This window comes from Arachis hypogaea, chromosome 2, assembly GCF_003086295.3.
Source record: "Arachis hypogaea cultivar Tifrunner chromosome 2, arahy.Tifrunner.gnm2.J5K5, whole genome shotgun sequence".
NCBI classification, from domain to species: domain Eukaryota; kingdom Viridiplantae; phylum Streptophyta; class Magnoliopsida; order Fabales; family Fabaceae; genus Arachis; species Arachis hypogaea.
The window spans coordinates 51,492,426-51,512,314 of NC_092037.1; the positions used below are offsets into that span (position 1 = coordinate 51,492,426).

The 19,889-nt window shown below is 39.4% G+C and overlaps 1 non-coding gene across 1 annotated transcript; it reads right to left on the reverse strand.

The window, feature by feature from the left end:
• Nucleotides 1-6,831: 6,831 nt before the first annotated feature.
• Nucleotides 6,832-6,939, reverse strand: LOC112768028 (small nucleolar RNA R71). The gene has a single exon (XR_003185473.1). It is a non-coding gene; the product is annotated as a small nucleolar RNA R71 (small nucleolar RNA).
• Nucleotides 6,940-19,889: the final 12,950 nt, after the last annotated feature.

The following is a 19,889-nucleotide window of genomic DNA, read 5'->3' on the forward strand; positions in this document are numbered from 1 at the left end:
ACTTATCCTATGGTTCTTCTAACCTAAGTTTTCACAATACCGTAAATATTAAACGTGTGAAACTTAAACCATACCTTGGCCGATCACTTAATTCACCCAAGGCAGCCTATCAACACAAAATTACAGCCCCTCCAAGCTCAAGTAAAATAGCCACAAACTAAGCTTTGATCACCCACAAGCCTCCAAATATTCCCAATTAAATTCCAATGCATATATACCCACTTAATCTACACCTAATACATATACATATTCCAATTTCAGTTTTCCCATAATAAATACAAGATTAAGCTAGGGTTAGGGTATCCTTACCATACCCATATGCTCAATAGCTTGAACCCATAAGTCCCGGAAGCTAACTTAAACCTAGAACACAAGAATTGAACAATTTTTAACTTAATTGTTCAAAAATTTCTGAAATTAGGGGAAGCTGGCTGAGAAGAAAATAATGAGTTATCTACCAAATTGTTCTATGGGTTTCGTAGAGCTCATCGCGGTGAACGTATAGTCACAAACGGTTCGTCAATCGGAGCTCCGGATCAAAAGTTATTGAGAGGTGAAGTTTGAGTGAGGGTTAGGGAGCTCTCTTCCTCCCCCAACCTGTTTGGCGTGTTTGATGCAGAATGGGGAAGAAGAGCTTCTGTCCCCTTTTTAAGTATGGGTCCGGTTGGACCCACGGGTCCGATTTAGACCCCGGTTCAACCGGTTCGGTCTTTTCGGTCTAATTTTGGGCCAAATTTTTGAAATTGGTATCAAAATTCTCGTTTCAACGAGTTCTATCCTATTTTGATATTAGTTTTGCATTTTTAACTTTCCTAATTAAAATGCAATTTATTAACTAATTATTTACCGCTTTTAGCGGGGTTTACATCCTACCCACCTAATTAGAAATTTTGCCCTCAAAATTCAAAGTGAGTTACCTGAAAAGAGGTGTGGGTAGTCCTTCCGCATCTTTGACTCAAGTTCCCAGGTATGTTCTTCAATACCAGCCCAGCTCCAAGCTACTTTACCAAGGGAACCTCTTTTCTGCATAGATGCTTGCTGCTGGTATCATCAATCCTAACCGGAGTTATTGGAAGCGTTAGATCTTCTCTCACTTGGACTAATTTTGGTTCTATTTTTATGGTTTTATGCACTGCGGAGCAGTCATGGTTTTTCTTCTACTCCCGAAACTAGAGTAAATAAAAAATTATGATTTTTATTTAATAGAAAGCTTAATCCAAAACGGTCGTATTGATATAAAGTTTGTGCAATTCCGAGTTCATTTGATATTTTAAAAACAAGATTGTATTTTGGCTGTTGATGATTGTTTTGGTGACTACCTTGGGTATGAGATTTAAGAATTGACTTTTTATACTATTATCAAATATTTTTGAGAGTATATTGTTATAACAATTGATGATAAAAGGTTGGTGAAATATTGAGGATGAGAGTGACTATGATGAGGTTAAAAGTGAGCCGGGCACTATATCACAGGGACTTGGTTTATTGAAAGAGTTTTGTCCCGGCAAGGATCGTGGTTTGATCCCGCTTGTCGTGGTTATTGTGCATATGCAGGGATGGTGGTTTTATCCTACATGCAGTGAGGACGGAGGTTCTATTCCGCTCACGTATAGGTGAATTGTTTAGCAAGGACAGTGGTGTGATCCCGCTTGCATATTGTTTTATGTTGCACAAGGACGGTGGTTTAATCCCGCTTGTAGATTGATTTGTAAATGCAACCCGAGCAAGGATGGTGGTGTAATCCCGCTTGTTCGAGGTGCCCAGTAAGGATGGTGGTTTAATCCCGCTTACTGTGGAGGCAAGGACGGTGGTTTAATCCCGCTTGCGTGTTTTGAACAAGGATGGTGGTTTAATCCCGCTTATCTGAGTCGGGTCTGGCAACATAACCGACGCGTGAGCTCATAGTCAGTAGGACAGGCATGCATCATTTGCATCTATGTGACATTGATTGGGTGTGTTTATTGTACATGTGATTTGCCTATGTGATTATCATTATTTAACTGCTATTTGTTATAATTGCTGTAATTGAATCTTGTTGTGCTTGAACTTCATTATTTGTGTTTGCTGTTATTGTTATATTTTGAGACATTGTATATATAGAAGTTGAGATGATATGGGGTGAACTTGAGACTAAAAAAAATATGACAAGTGAAAGGTGAGAGAACTAATAAGAGATAGTTTAAGAACTTGAGGGTTATTGGAGAGAGAAAAGTCGAATGAAATCAAAGGTGTATGAGTGCAGTTAGTTAGTCTAGCATACCTTAATGTTTTATGGTTTAGTATATTTCTAGGCTTGGATTTCTTTGTTGTTGAAGTGTTAGGATTGCCTAGAAGTTTCGTGTAGTCTTTACATCGTCTCTGCTTTGGAACTGTTACCTCTGCTGAGAACTCCGAAAGGGATGATGTTCTCACCCATTTCGAAAATTTTCATCTTACAGGTATTAAACGTGATGCACCTTGTTGAGCATGCAGAATTTGCTTTCAGGAAGCGAAGATTGTCTTTTGGAAATTTTACTTTTGCTTAGATATTTTAAATATTCTCCACTACTGTATTTTATAACTTGTATATTCCTCTTAGAGGTTAATTATGGAGAAATAGGATTTATGTTTACGATTTTTAGTCATACTTTCAGGTTGTATTATATTAATTAGTCGGCCTTATCTTTGCAGGTTAAGACTAGTGTTGTTATCTATACTTTTTGAATCATATATATTATACTTCAGTCATTTCTGCTTATGTATATCACCGGTTTTTGAGTATGATGCGTGATGAGCGGATAATTTGTATGCTTTTTGTCATTGTTTTTAGTATGTTTTTAGTATAATCTAGTTAGTTTTTAGTATATTTTTATTAGTTTTTAGTTAAAATTCACTTTTCTGGACTTTACTATGAGTTTGTGTGTTTTTCTGTGATTTCAGGTATTTTCTGGCTGAAATTGAGGGACCTGAGCAAAAATCTGATTCAGAGACTAAAAAGGACTGCAGATGCTGTTGGATTCTGACCTCCCTACACTCGAAGTGGATTTTCTGGAGCTACAGAAGCCCAATTGGCGCGCTCTCAACGGCGTTGGAAAATAGACATCCTGGGCTTTCCAGCAATATATGATAGTCCATACTTTGCCCAAGATTTGATGGCCCAAACCGGCGTTCAAAGTCACCCTCAGAAATCCCAGCGTTAAACGCTGGAACTGGCACCCAAATGGGAGTTAAACGCCCAAACTGGCACTAAAGCTGGCGTTTAACTCCAAGAAGAGTCTCTACACGAAAATGCTTCATTGCTCAGCCCAAGCACACACCAAGTGGGCCCGGAAGTGGATTTTAATGTCTTTTACTCATCTCTGTACACCCTAGGCTACTAGTTTTCTATAAGTAGGACCTTTTACTATTGTATTGAAATAGCGGGGTAGCTATCTTCATTTTTATGCTATCTTAGATCATTGGGAGGCTGGCCATTCGGCCATGCCTAGACCTTGTTCTTATGTATTTTCAACGGTGGAGTTTCTACACACCATAGATCAAGGTGTGGAGCTCTGCTGTACCTCGAGTATTAATGCAATTACTATTGTTCTTCCATTCAATTCCGCTTGTTCTTGTTCTAAGATATCACTTGTTCTTCAACTTGATGAATGTGATGATCCGTGACACTCATCATCATTCTCACCTATGAACGTGTGACTGACAACCACCTCCGTTCTACCTTCGATTGGGTGAATATCTCTTGGATTCCTGATTGCACGATGCATGGTTGATCGCCTGACAACCGAGTGCTCGTCTGACAAACGAGCCAACCATTCCGTGAGATCAGAGTCTTCGTGGTATAGGCAAGAACTGATGGCGGCATTCAAGAGAATCCGGAAGGTCTAACCTTGTCTGTGGTATTCTAAGTAGGATTCAATGATTGAATGACTGTGACGTGCTTCAAACTCCTAGCAGGCGGGGCGTTAGTGACAGACGCAAAAGAATTGATGGATTCTATTCCGGTCTGACCGAGAACCGACAGCTGAATTCCGCGTGTTGTGACAGAGCATATGCAATCGTTTTCACTGAGAGGATGGGAGGTAGCCATTGACAACGGTGAAACCCTACACAAGCTTGCCATGGAAAGGAATAAGAAGGATTGGATGAAGATAGTAGGAAAGCAGAGAGACGGAAGGGAAGGCATCTTCATGCGCTTATCTGAAGTTCCTACCAATGAATTACATAAGTATCTCTATCTTTACCTTTTTGTTATTTTCGTTCATCACCATTACTATTTGAGTTTGCCTGACTAAGATTTACAAGATGACCATAGCTTGCTTCAATACTAACAATCTCCGTGGGATCGACCCTTACTCGCGTAAGGTTTATTACTTGGACGACCCAGTGCACTTGCTGGTTAGTTGTGCGAAGTTGTGTAATGCCATGGTATTGAGCTACCAAGTTTTTGGGTTCATGACCGGGGATTATGAGAGTTGTGAAAAGTATTGTTCACAATTTCGCGCACCAAGTTTTTGGCGCCGTTGCCGGGGATTGTTCATGTTTTGAGCAAGTTTTTGGTAACATCAGTGCCAAGATCCGGCAACAACACCAAGTTTTTGGCGCCGTTGCCGGGGATTGTTCAAGTTTTGAGCAAGCTTTTGGTAACATCAGTGCCAAGATCCGGCAACAACACCAAGTTTTTGGCGTTATTGCCAGGGATTGTTCTAGTTTGGACAACTGACGGTTCATCTTGTTGCTTAGATTAGGTATTTTTTTTTCCGAAATTCTTGAAGATGAATTCTAGAGTTTCATGATGATTTGTTGAAGTCTGGCTGGCTGAGAAGCCATGTCTAATCTCATTGGACCGAGGTTTCAACTTATCATCACAAGAGCTTGTTGATTTCTATCAATCTTGCTTTTGGAGCAGTGATCTGCTAAGGCTTGGCTGGCCTTTGGCCATGTCTAGTGTTTTGGACCGAAGCTTTCTTTGAAAGCTTGGCTGGCTGTGAAGCCATGTCTAATTCCTGGACCGGAGTCTTAGACTAGCATTGCACTGATTCCTGGAATTCTCATTAAGAATTTTGATATCTTTTTCCACTTAATTTTCGAAAAACACAAAAAAAAATTTGAAAAAAATCATAAAATCCAAAAATTTCTTGTTTAAGTCTAGTGTCTCATCTTAAGTTTGGTGTCAATTGCATGCATTCATTCATGTATCTTGGTGATCTTCAAGATGTTCTTGACGATTTACTTGCTCTAATCTTTGAATTCTATTGACTTGAGTGTTTTGTGTGTCTCATATGCATTTTCATCCTGTTAGTGTCAGCAGTATACAAACTGCTAAGTTTGGTGTCTTGCATGCATTGTTATTTGATTCTTGTTGCATTTTGATTTTTCCTTATTATTAAAAATCCAAAAATATTTTTAATTTGTGTCTTTTCAAGTCAATAATACAGAGAATTGAAGATTCAGAACATACAGCAGAGGAATTGCACAGAAAAAGCTGGGCGTTCAAAACGCCCAGTGAAGAAGGACAGACTGGCGTTTAAACGCCAGCCAGGGTACCTGGTTGGGCGTTTAACGCCCAAAAGGGTAGCATTTTGGGCGTTAAACGCCAGAATGTGCACCATTCTGGGCGTTTAACGCTAGGATGGCTAGAAGGGAAGATTTTGTTTTCAAATCAAATTTTTTCTAAGTTTTCAAAATCTTTTCAAAATCAAATCTTTTTCAAATCAATTTTTCAATCAAATCTTTTTCAAAACCAATTTCTTTCCATTTTTAAAGATACTTACTATCAATTAATAGTTTGATTCAACATTTCAAGTATGTTACCTTTTCTGTTGAGAAAGGTTTAATGTTTGAATCATATCTTTTCTTGCTAGTCAAGTTTTTAATTTTCAAATCAAATCTTTTTAAAATGTTTTTCAAATCATATTTTCTCAATCACATCTTTTTAAAACTAATCATATCTTCTTAACCACATCTTTTTCAAAATGGTTTTCAATCAAATCTTTTTGATTTCTAATTTCAAAATCTTTTTAAAAAATCACTTGATTTCTTTTCCATTTTCATTTTCGAAAATTAAGTAATGTTTTTCAAAAAAATGTTTTCAAATTTTCTACTTAATTTTCGAAAATCACTTCCCTCCTTCTCACATCCTTCTATTTATGGACTAACATTATCCCTTAATGCAAAATTCAAACTCCATCTCCTTTGATAAGTTCGAATTTTCTACTTCTGTCTTCTACTCTTCTTTTCCTCTGACACTTCAAGGAATCTCTATACTGTGACATAGAGGATTCCACATTTTCTTGTTCTCTTCTCTTTCTTATGAGCAGGAGCAAAGAAAAAGGCATTCTTGTTGAGGTTGATCCTGAACCTGAAAGGACCTTGAAGAGAAAGCTCAGAGAAGCCAAAGCACAACTCTCTTTAGAGCACCTAACCGAATTCTTCAAAGAAGAAGAACACATGGCAGCCGAAAACAACAACAATGCCAACAATGCAAGGAAGGTGCTGGGTGACTTTACTGCACCTACTCCCGACTTCTATGGGAGAAGCATTTCTATCCCTGCCATTGGAGCAAACAACTTTGAGCTTAAGCCTCAATTAGTTTCTCTAATGCAACAGAATTGCAAGTTCCATGGACTTCCATTGGAAGATCCTCATCAGTTTTTAGCTGAATTCTTACAAATCTGTGACACTGTCAAGACTAATGGGGTTGACCCTGAGGTCTACAGACTAATGCTATTCCCTTTTTCTGTAAGAGACAGAGCTAGAGCATGGTTGGACTCTCAACCTAAAGAAAGCCTGGACTCTTGGGAAAAGCTAGTCAATGCCTTCTTGGCAAAGTTCTTTCCACCTCAAAAATTGAGTAAGCTTAGAGTGGAAGTCCAAACCTTCAGACAGAAGGAAGGAGAATCCCTCTATGAAGCTTGGGAAAGATACAAACAATTAATCAGAAAGTGTCCCCCTGACATGCTTTCTGAATGGAGCATCATAGGTATTTTCTATGATGGTCTCTCTGAACTGTCCAAGATGTCTTTGGATAGCTCTGCTGGAGGCTCTCTTCATTTGAAGAAGACGCCTGCAGAAGCTCAAGAACTGATTGAAATGGTTGCAAATAACCAATTCATGTACACTTCTGAAAGAAATCCTGTGAGCAATGGGACTAGTCAGAAGAAAGGAGTTCTTGAGATTGACACTCTGAATGCCATATTGGCTCAGAACAAAATATTGACTCAACAAGTCAATATGATTTCTCAAAGTCTGTCTGGAATGCAAAATGCACCAAGCAGTACTAAGGAGGCTTCATCTGAGGAAGAAGCCTATGATCCTGAGAACCCTTCAATGGAAGAGGTGAACTACATGGGAGAATCCTATGGAAACACCTATAATCCTTCATGGAGAAATCACCCAAATTTCTCATGGAAGGATCAACAGAGACCTCAACAAGGTTTCAACAATAATAATGGTGGAAGAAACAGGTTTAGCAATAGCAAGCCTTTTCCATCATCTTCTCAGCAACAGACAGAGAGTTCTAAGCAGAACACATCTGACTTAGCAACCATGGTCTCTGATCTAATCAAAACCACTCAAAGTTTCATGACTGAAACAAGGTCCTCCATTAGAAATTTGGAAGGACAAGTGGGTCAGCTGAGCAAGAAAATTACTGAACTCCCTCCTAGTACTCTTCCAAGCAATACAGAAGAAAATCCAAAAGGAGAGTGCAAGGCCATCAACATGGCCGAATTCTGGGATGAAGGAGAGGCAGTGAACGCCACTGAGGAAGACCTCACTGGGCGTCCACTGACCTCCAATGAGTTCCCCAATGAGGAACCATGGGAATCTGAGGCTCAAAATGAGACCCTAGAGATTCCATTGGACTTACTTCTGCCATTCATGAGCTCTGATGAGTATTCTTCCTCTGAAGAGGATGAGTATGTCACTGAAGAGCAAGTTGCTAAATACCTTGGAGCAATCATGAAGCTAAATGACAAGTTATTTGGAAATGAGACTTGGGAGGATGAACCCCCTTTGCTCACCAAAGAACTGAATGACTTGTCTAGGCAGAAACTGCCTCAAAAGAGGCAAGATCCTGGGAAGTTTTCAATACCTTGTACCATAGGCAACATGACCTTCAAGAAGGCCTTGTGTGACTTAGGGTCAAGTGTAAACCTCATGCCCCTCTCTGTAATGGAGAAATTAGGGATCTTTGAGATGCAAGCTGCAAAAATCTCACTAGAGATGGCAGACAACTCAAGAAAACAAGCCTATGGACTTGTAGAGGATGTTCTGGTCAAAGTTGAAGACCATTACATCCCTACTGATTTCATAGTCCTAGAGACTGGGAAGTGCATGGATGAATCCATCATCCTTGGCAGACCCTTCCTAGCCACAGCAAAGGCTGTGATTGATGTTGATAGAGGAGAGTTGATCATTCAAGTGAATGAAGAATCCTTGGTGTTTAAGGCCCAAGGATATCCCTCTGTCATCATGGAGAGGAAGCATGAAGAGCTTCTCTCAAAACAGAACCAAACAGAGCCCCCACAGTCAAACTCTAAGTTTGGTGTTGGGAGGCCACAACCAAACTCTAAGTTTGGTGTTGAACCCCCACATTCAAACTCTAAGTTTGGTGTTGGGAGGTTCCAACATGGCTCTGAGAATCTGTGAGGCTCCATGAGAGTCCTCTGTCAAGCTAATGACAATAAAGAAGCGCTTGTTGGGAGGCAACCCAATGTTTTATAATTAACTATTTTCTTTTGTCATTTTATGTCTTTTGTAGGTTGATGATCATAAGAAGTCACAAAATCCATGAAAAAAGCAAAAACAGAATGAAAAACAGAAAGAAAAAATAGCACACCCTGGAGGACGCACCCACTGGCGTTTAAACGCCAGTGAGGTTAGCTGGTGGGCGTTTAACGCCCAGTCTGGCACCATTCTGGGCGTTTAACGCCAGAAAGGGGCACCAGACTGGCGTTAAACGCCAGAAAGGGGCAAGAAGCTGGCGTTAAACGCCAGAAATGGGCACCAGCCCGGCGTTTAACGCCAGAAAAGGCACAAAACGTGTTTTTTCTTGCTATTTGGTGCAGGGATGACTTTTCCTTGACACCTCAGGATCTGTGGATCCCACAGGATCCCCACCTACCCTACCACTCTCTCTCTTCTTCACCAATCACCTCAACACCTCTTCCCCAAAAACCCCTCACCTATCAAATCCCATCTTTCTCTTCACCACTCACATCCATCCTTCATAAAACCCCACCTACCTCACCATTCAAATTCAAACCACTTTCCCACCCAAACCCACCCTCAAATGGCCGAACATCCTTCTCCCCCTCTCCTATATATACCCTCCTTCACTCCTTTATTTTCACACAACATACACACCACTTCTCCCCTTCTTGGCCGAAAATTAAAGCCATCCCCTTTCCCCTCATTTCTTCTTCTTCTACTCTCTTCTTTCTTCTTTTGCTCGAGGACGAGAAAACATTTTAAGTTTGGTGTGGTAAAAGCATTGCTTTTTGTTTTTCCATAACCATTTATGGCATCCAAGGCCGGAGAAACCTCTAGAAAGAGGAAAGGGAAGGCAAAAGCTTCCACCTCCGAGTCATGGGAGATGGAGAGATTCATCTCAAGGGTGCATCAAGACCATTTCTATGAAGTTGTGGCCTTGAAGAAGGTGATCCCCGAGGTCCCTTTTTCACTCAAAAAGGGTGAATATCCGGAGATCCGACATGAGATCCAAAGAAGAGGTTGGGAAGTCCTTACCAACTCCATTCAACAAGTCGGAATCTTGATGGTTCAAGAGTTCTATGCCAATGCATGGATCACCAAGAACCATGACCAAAGTGTGAACCCGAATCCAAAGAATTATCTTACTATGGTTCGGGGGAAATACTTGGATTTTAGTCTGGAAAGTGTAAGGTTGGCATTCAATTTGCCTATGATGCAAGGAGATGAACATCCTTACACTAGAAGGGTCAACTTTGATCAAAGGTTGGACCAAGTCCTCACAGTCATATGTGAAGAGGGCGCCCAATGGAAGAGAGATTCAAGAGGAAAGCCGGTTCAATTAAGAAGGCATGACCTCAAGCCCGTGGCTAGAGGATGGTTAGAGTTTATACAACGCTCAATCATTCCCACTAGCAACCGGTCCGAAGTTACCATAGACCGGGCTATCATGATCCATAGCATCATGATTGGAGAAGAAATAGAGGTTCATGAGGTTATAGCCCAAGAACTCTATAAGGTGGCGGACAAGTCCTCTACCTTGGCAAGGTTAGCCTTTCCTCATCTTATTTATCACCTCTGTTATTCAGTTGGAGTTGACATAGAGGGAGACACCCCCATTGAGGAGGACAAACCCATCACTAAGAAAAGGATGGAGCACACAAGAGATCCACTCATCATGAGATCCCTGAGATTCCTCAAAGGATGCACTTTCCTCCACAAAACTATTGGGAGCAACTAAACACCTCCCTAGGAGAGTTGAGTTCCAACATGGGACAACTAAGGGTGGAGCATCAAGAACACTCCATCATCCTTCATGAGATTAGAGAAGATCAAAGAATCATGAGGGAGGAGCAACAAAGACAAGGAAGAGACATTGAGGAGCTCAAGCACTCCATAGGATCTTCAAGAGGAAGAAAAAGCCGCCATCACTAAGGTGGACCCGTTCTTTGATTTCCTTGTTCTTTGTTCTTCTATTTTTCGAATTTTATGCTTATGTTTATCCATGTTTGTGTCTTGTGATCATTAGTGTCTTAGTGTCTATGCCTTAAAGTTATGAATGTCCTATGAATCCATCACCTTTCTTAAATAAAAACGTGCTTAATTGAAAAAGAAAGAATTGCATGAATTTTGAATTTTATAACAGTTTAATTATTTTGATGTGGTGGCAATATTTTTTCTCTGAATGTATGCTTAAACAGTGCATATGTATCTTGAATTTGTGGTTCATGAATATTGGCTCTTGAAAGAATGATGAAAAAGGAGACATGTTACTGAGGATCTGAAAAATCATAAAAATGATTCTTGAAGCAAGAAAAAGCATTTCTATTCAAAAAAAAAAGAAAAAAAAGAGAAAAAAAAAGAGAAAAAGAAAAAGAAAACAAAAAAAATAGAGAAATAAGAGTTGTGATCCAAGGCAAATAAGAGTGTGCTTAAGAACCCTGGACACCTCTAATTGGGGACTCTAGCAAAGCTGAGTCACAATCTGAAAAGGTTCACCCAATTATGTGTCTGTGGCATGTATGTATCCGGTGGTAATACTGGAAGACAGAGTGCTTTGGGCCACAGCCAAGACTCAATAAGTAGCTATGTTCAAGAATCATTATACTCTACTAGGAGAATCAATAACACTATCTGGATTCTGAGTTCCTAAAGAAGTCAATCATTCTGAATTTCAAAGGATAGAGTGAGATGCCAAAACTGTTCAGAGGCAAAAAGCTAAAAGCCCCGCTCATCTAATTAATACTGATCTTCATAGATGTTTTTGGAATTCATTGCATATTCTCTTCTTTTTATCTTATTTGATTTTCAGTTGCTTGAGGACAAGCAACAATTTAAGTTTGGTGTTGTGATGAGCGGATAATTTGTATGCTTTTTGGCATTGTTTTTAGTATGTTTTTAGTATAATCTAGTTAGTTTTTAGTATATTTTTATTAGTTTTTAGTTAAAATTCACTTTTCTGGACTTTACTATGAGTTTGTGTATTTTTCTGTGATTTCAGGTATTTTCTGGCTGAAATTGAGGGACCTGAGCAAAAATCTGATTCAGAGACTAAAAAGGACTGCAGATGCTGTTGGATTCTGACCTCCCTGCACTCGAAGTGGATTTTCTGGAGCTACAGAATCCCAATTGGCGCGCTCTCAACGGCGTTGGAAAATAGACATCCTGGGCTTTCCAGCAATATATGATAGTCCATACTTTGTCCAAGATTTGATGGCCCAAACCGGCGTTCAAAGTCACCCTCAGAAATCCCAGCGTTAAACGCTGGAACTGGCACCCAAATGGGAGTTAAACGCCCAAACTGGCACTAAAGCTGGCGTTTAACTCCAAGAAGAGTCTCTACACGAAAATGCTTCATTGCTCAGCCCAAGCACACACCAAGTGGGCCCGGAAGTGGATTTTTATGTCTTTTACTCATCTCTGTACACCCTAGGCTACTAGTTTTCTATAAGTATGACCTTTTACTATTGTATTGAAATAGCGGGGTAGCTATCTTCATTTTTATGCTATCTTAGATCATTGGGAGGCTGGCCATTCGGCCATGCCTAGACCTTGTTCTTATGTATTTTCAACGGTGGAGTTTCTACACACCATAGATTAAGGTGTGGAGCTCTGCTGTACCTCGAGTATTAATGCAATTACTATTGTTCTTCCATTCAATTCCGCTTGTTCTTGTTCTAAGATATCACTTGTTCTTCAACTTGATGAATGTGATGATCCGTGACACTCATCATCATTCTCACCTATGAATGTGTGACTGACAACCACCTCCGTTCTACCTTCGATTGGGTGAATATCTCTTGGATTCCTGATTGCACGATGCATGGTTGATCGCCTGACAACCGAGTGCTCGTCTGACAAACGAGCCAACCATTCCGTGAGATCAGAGTCTTCGTGGTATAGGCAAGAACTGATAGCGGCATTCAAGAGAATCCGGAAGGTCTAACCTTGTCTGTGGTATTCTGAGTAGGATTCAATGATTGAATGACTGTGACGTGCTTCAAACTCCTAGCAGGCGGGGCGTTAGTGACAGACGCAAAAGAATCGATGGATTCTATTCCGGCCTGACCGAGAACCGACAGCTGAATTCCGCGTGCTGTGACAGAGCATATGCAATCGTTTTCACTGAGAGGATGGGAGGTAGCCATTGACAACGGTGAAACCCTACACAAGCTTGCCATGGAAAGGAATAAGAAGGATTGGATGAAGACAGTAGGAAAGCAGAGAGACGGAAGGGAAGGCATCTTCATGCGCTTATCTGAAGTTCCTACCAATGAATTACATAAGTATCTCTATCTTTACCTTTTTGTTATTTTCGTTCATCACCATTACTATTTGAGTTTGCCTGACTAAGATTTACAAGATGACCATAGCTTGCTTCAATACTAACAATCTCCGTGGGATCGACCCTTACTCGCGTAAGGTTTATTACTTGGACGACCCAGTGCACTTGCTGGTTAGTTGTGCGAAGTTGTGTAATGCCATGGTATTGAGCTACCAAGTTTTTGGGGTTCATGACCGGGGATTATGAGAGTTGTGAAAAGTATTGTTCACAATTTCGCGCACCAATGCGATTTTGCTTATGTCTTTTCTTCACGGGCTCCTAGTATATCAAATTCCTTCCATTATATACGTATGCATTTTATTTTTAAAAGTCGTGATACCTCACCACCATTGATTTATGACCTAGGCATAAAGTTCTGTGTGGTTGGGTGTTACATTATGCTCTCTGTAAATATTAAACGTGCGAAACTTAAATCATACCTTGGAAGATCCTTAATTCACCCAAGGCAGCCTCTCAATACAAAATTATAGCTCCTCCAAGCTGAAGTAAAACAACCACAAACTAAGCTTTGATCACTAACAAGCCTCCAAATATTCCCAATTAAATTCCAATGCATATATACCCACTTAATCTACACCTAATCTTGTATTTATTATGGGAAAACTGAAACTGGAATATGTATATGTATTAGGTATAGATTAAGTGGGTATATATGCATTGGAATTTAATTGGGAATATTTGGAGACTTGTTAGTGATCAAAGCTTAATTTGTGGCTATTTTACTTGAGCTTGGAGGGGCTGTAATTTTGTGTTGAGAGGCAGCCTTGGGTGAATTAAGTGATTGGCCAAGGTATTGTTTAAGTTTCGCACATTTAATATTTATGGTGTTGTGAAAACTTAGGTTAGAAGAACTATAGGATAAGTTGAATTGTTTGTTGTATTTAATGATTAGCCTTGTAATGTTGTTGGAATAGATTTGTTGGTGGATATATATTGGAATTATGAGTTGTGGAAGTTATTAATGGTGTGCTCTTATATTTATTTATGATGGATTAGGATTGGTCTTTGTTAATAAGAATGTAGAGTTGTGTTGTAGTGGTATTGCATATGCTGTAACTAATTATGTAATGATTGGAATAGCATGAGACCAAGTTTGGGCTAAACTTGGGAATATAAGGAACTTAACTTGAAAATTTGGGACCTTTTTGTTAAATATACAATTTATGGCAAATTTTTAAAGTTAAGTTGTTAAATCTGTCCAGTAGCAGAAAAGGTCAAATAGGGTAGCAATTTGTTTATCTTGCTGCGACTTCTACGAGTTGAGTTTTGGAGCAAAACTAATTTTATTATAAAATTTGATTAACTTGCTTTTTTTATCTAAAACTTCAGAATTTTAAGAGTTGGGAGTTGTGAATTTTTTAATATTGGTGGTCAAAGCTAAAAAGAAACAGATTTCAGCAAGTTATGCACCAACTTCTAATGCTTGTAACTCTTAGAATTGAATAGCAATTGGGTTGCAATCAAAACACACATGTTCCTGGATGAGCTACGAGTTCCCAAACCAAAATTTAGCTTAATTGGAGTTTTGTAATAAAAGTTATTCAAATTGAAAGGTACTAAGCTTGTTGGTTTCTAAAACAGATTTTGACTCATTTTTACTTAACTTCCAGGTAATGTAACTTTTTCATTAAAAGTGGTATTAACTCAGAACCAATTGTGAAAGAAACCTAGATAAGTAAAGTTTAACTACATTAATTTTTAAAGTCATTGAATTTAACTTGGATTTTATATTGAGTTTTGAATATCGCATGCTGCTGTTGTTTTTCTGGTTTTATGCACTGCAGAGCAGTCATGGTTTTTTCTTTATTCCTGAGACTAGAAAAATCAGAAAATTATGGTCTTTGATTTTTTAGAAAGCTTATTTTAAGATGAACACCTGAACATAAAGTTTGTACAATTCCGAGTTCATTTGTTATATTAAAAACAGAAAAGAAAATAGAGTGTCGAGGATGTCTTAGTGATAGTCATGGGTTCGAGAAGTTAAAGTTTAATTTTCGTGTGATGTGGTTGATTTAATGTTAGAGTTTGGTTGATTTTAAGATTATTCGATATTAAAGAGGGTGAGAAGAGTTTGATAAATGGTTTGGTCGGGACCCGGAAAGGGTAAACGTGATAAATTATAAGAGAATGGTGTGAAAGTTAAATGAATACATGTTGTTATGGCTATAAAGAATGAATGTAAGGAAATGATGAGATTTGGGAATGACTGTGTGTGGCCGAAATGGTCGATATGGCAAGTTGAGGACGGAAGTTCCCTCTCTTGTCGTGATGCAGATGTGGGGAAGGTGGAAAGGCACTCTCCTTCGTATTGTTTCCCCCACATTCTTCTTTGGTTGCAAGGTGGAAAGGCACACTCCTTCGATGTGGAAAGGCACTCTCCTTCGTATATCCTCCAAGAGAAGGAGGAAAGGCACACTCCTTCGATGTGAAAAGGCACTCTCCTTCATTTATGATCCTCCTAGAGATGCGCAAGCTAGAGACCAATGTCTGGGTTAGCTACCAGATGTGTCGGGTTCTATCAAAATAACCGACAAGTGAGCTCACGGCCAGTAGGATAGACATTCATCATATGCATATGTGTGCTTTGTTTGCTATGCCTTAATTGGGAATGCCTAATTGATATATATCACCTGCTACTTGTATATTTGCTACTTGTATTATCTGTTCATTACTTGTGCTTGAACTTGTTTGGTTGTTTGTTCATGTTGCATTATGGATGATGGAGGGATGGATGAAATGGAGAAATGGTTTGGTGATAGGTGTGGATTAAAATTGAGTGTGTTATGTGGATTTAGAATACCTACCTCTGTTTATGGTTTTTGTTTAGTAATTAAGTTGGATAATTGAAAAATGAAGTTCTAGGATTGCCTATGGCAGTCTTAGGACCTTATTTATGATACGCGTGGCACTTTTACCATGCTGAGAACCTCCGGTTCTCATTTCATATTGTATTGTTGTTTTTCAGATGCAGGTCGAGAGGTTCCTCGTTAGGCGTCTGGATCCTAGGAAGCGAAGTAGTCATTGGGTGTATTTTGGTTTTCTATTTGTATATATGTATATATGTATTTAGCTTATTCTCTAAGTAACTTATGTATGCTGCTCCTCTTAAAGGTTCAGGGAGAGATAGGAGTTTATTTTGGTATTTTAGTGTGTTTTGGGGATACCTATGTATGTTCATATATATATATATATATATATATATATATATATATATATATATATATATATATATATATATATATATATATATATATATATATATATATATATCCTCTGGCCAGCCTTAACTTCACAGGCTGAGTCAGGGGCTAGTTATGCTGTTTCCTTGGTTTTCCTTTATTCTTTTGCTTATCTTTATCATGTTCCTATTAGGTTTCTTAGCACGCAAGTAATCCTTTCCTGAGCATTGTGCTTTTTATTTTGCGATTTTGTTTTACCCCTATTTCAAGGCTCCTAGTTAAGTATCCTTTTCTCTATTATATATATATATATATATATATATATATATATATATATATATATATATATATATATATATATATATATATATATATATATTACTATTTTTAGAGGTTGTAATACATTACTATCTCAGTCTTATGACTTAAGCATAAGATTAAGTATGGTAGGGTGTTACACATAGCGCAAGTGACACAGTTACCTTTGTTGCTATAATCCACTAGAATTGATTCCTTGCTGAATTTTTTCAATTTTGGAAGGTTTTAAGATTTGAGAAGTAAGTTCTTGGTTGACGATTGTTATTTTTTTGTAATTAAGATGTTTCCCTGATAACCACAAGGACGATAGTTCTCAGTGGTTGAAAGACTGACATTGAGATTCTTCTGACCCAGGAGTGAATATATAGTGGGATATTTTTTTTATTCATTATTTCTGTTTTGGTGGAGCTACAGAATTTGGGGTTTAGTCATTGGATAATTTATTGGATATTTCTTCTGTTATTTTAAAATTATTCATCTTTTCTATTATTTGAAAATCTTTTTTATTATTTGAAAGGTTACATTTTTAAGAGTTTAGTTTAATTTAAATTATTAATATTTTCTATTATTTTCAAAAATTATATTTTTATATTTACAAATATACATATCTCGTTACACTGTAAAAAGATAATTTTTTATGTATCTCGTTTACACTGTAAACGAAATAAGAGAGGCTAACGTATTTTCGTAATAATTTTTAAAATTATTTATTTCAATAAATAAAATATTTATTTATATTTATTAAAATAAGAAATCCTATACTACTAGTAGTATTTTCTTTACCCACTCAGCCATAATAATCTTTTGAAAGCAATGTATATATAGTCACATACATAGGCTAAAAACTATTATCAATAATAATAAAAAGAAACTATTTTACATGGTTCACAAAAAACTGATATTTGACATGAATGGACGGTTGTATATATGTAAAATTTAATTATTAATTAGATCAATAGATTAAGAAATGAAAGCAATAATAAAAAAAAACATATTTAACATGTAATATTAGAATTAGTTATAGGTTATTAATATCATTAAATAACTCACTACTACTGTAGCTACAAAATCTCTAGTTGCAACAACCAAAATGTCTGCGATAAAACTATTGGTTTTCCGCAAGCTTCGTTAAAATTTAGGAATGAACATATTCTTTTGATATAGAGAAGAAACTGAAATGGCAAAATGTGCACGATAAAGGGATTGAGTCATGCACTCATGTTTAGTTATAAATTTTTCTCAAACAAACTTAAAAACTGCTCGGTAGGTCGGGTACCGGACGTTCGGGATGATCCTTGGGTGGATAGTTGGGGCGTGATCTGGAATGGGTCGTGAGGGTGAGGTGGGGAACCGTCGTTCCGAGCTCTCAAAAAAGAGGGGGGTGCCACCTGCAATGATACTCCGACGCTCAAGTCAGTCGAATGTGTAGGCGAAAAAGGGGGTAAGGCAGTGTATGACGTACCTTGGGGGAAGGGCTGGTCCTTCCCCATTTATATCGTGTCAGAGGTGTGCCCTACAAGGCCAGGCCCACTTTCCTCGAAGCTTCCTCACAGCTGTAGTGGAGAGCTGTCAAGGACGCGAGTCCGAGTCGCGCAGCGAGCGGTACGTGCCCGACCGCTCGGGTCGGATCATCAGAGGGTCGGGTCGACCTGCGAGAGGCCTGGGCCAGGCCGTAACAGTGCCCCCAATGCGCCGACAATCAGCCGCATAGGCTGTTGGTGGCGTGTTATCTTCTTGTTCGTTGTCGCCGAGTCGGTCGCCCGTGAGCTGAACACGCGCCTTGCGCGCGTGTCCGTTCGTTGTTGGGGGCGATCATCCGTTGCCTCGTTTCTCGTGTAGAGCATTAAATGCTCATAATGGGTTAAAAAACCCTGTGCGCAAAGACCATTTTGCCCCCAGGTCTTTCGCGCTCCCTTTCTGGTAGTTTTAAACAGTTTTGCCTTGGTTTTTCTTTCCTATTCTTATTTCTCCAATCTATTCCTTCTGCGATCCGCATTATCCAAAGATTTATTCCGGCGTTTATGCGCGTCCTTCTTTCTTCTTTTTCAAGTTTTTGCAATCAATCCAGGTAACCATCAATTCCTTCTTTTTTCTGTTTCAATGTTTTCTTGCATGTTTACTGCATGTGCTTGCTGTTTCGTTGTTTGGTTTTGCAAGATAGATTCCTGTCTATTGTCAAGTAGGTGCGTTAGGGGGTTACCATCTTGGGATAGGCTCTGTTTGGGTCTAACTTCAGGCATGTTTAGTTTGGATTGTAGAAGATGCTTATAATAGTTTCTGGGTTTTTTCGAGTTCCTAACCTGTTAGACTAATTGAGTGGTACCCCACTGTAGGTATGCCTCGCGTCGTCTCTCGAGCTTCTACCTCCGCCGGGGGTTACGACCCGTATGCTTGGGTTGTCTCCGACCTCAGGGACTCCCCGAACCAGATGGGTGAGGACGAGCTCACCAAGTTCCGTCAAGTCGGGTACTTGTGCGGGGGTACCAATGAGGAGGCCAACTATTACGCTTTTGTTCCTGCCCCTCATGAGCGATTGTATGAGCTCAACTTTCACGCACCCCGGGTTGCCGAATGGATCTGGTTTTATAAGGCCATGTTCACTCAAGTGGGGGTTCGGATCCCCTTCTCTGCCTTCCATATGGGTCTTCTTAGTCGGATATCTGTGGCGCCGTCGCAGTTGCATCCGAACAGTTGGGCCTCGATCCGCTGTTTCAAGATGGTGTGCGAGTACTTGGAACTGCCGATATCCGTTGACGTCTTCCTTTTCTTATTTAGCCTTACGAACCCTTCCAAGGAGGGGAAAGCAAGGAAAGGGTTCATGTCCTTCCGTTCTGGCCAAGGGCGGAGGATATTTGGCTTGTTCGAGGACTCCTATCACGGGTTCAAGGACAAGTATTTTAAGGTTCAGCCGGTTAAGGGTCGGCACCCCTTTTGGTTGTCATTGGAAAGAGAACACCTCATCCCGACGTACTGGAGTTTTGGGGCGGGGTCTAACGCCTTCATAAAGGTGACTTATAAGGGGATGTCGGCAGCGGACCGAAAGATCGCCGACATGTTGTGGGCTATTTTTTGGGAGAAATCATGTGAATCCCCATCTCCTTATGGGTAGTCGGGAGGTCGCACGTGATTATATTCGTGAGTCTTTGATGTCGCGTTATCTTTTGTACACTTGCTTGTTTTGTTTTTGGTTTGTTGACTACTGATTCGCTTGTTTATTTCTTGTTTGCAGAGGGGATGTCTGCCGAAGTGACTAGCCTTGAAAATTTGTTCAAGACTTTCCTTACGAAAAGCGATGGGGAAAAAGCTGAGGAGCATCCGGTGGCTCCTTCTGGAAACAAGGGGGAACAAACGGTGCCCAC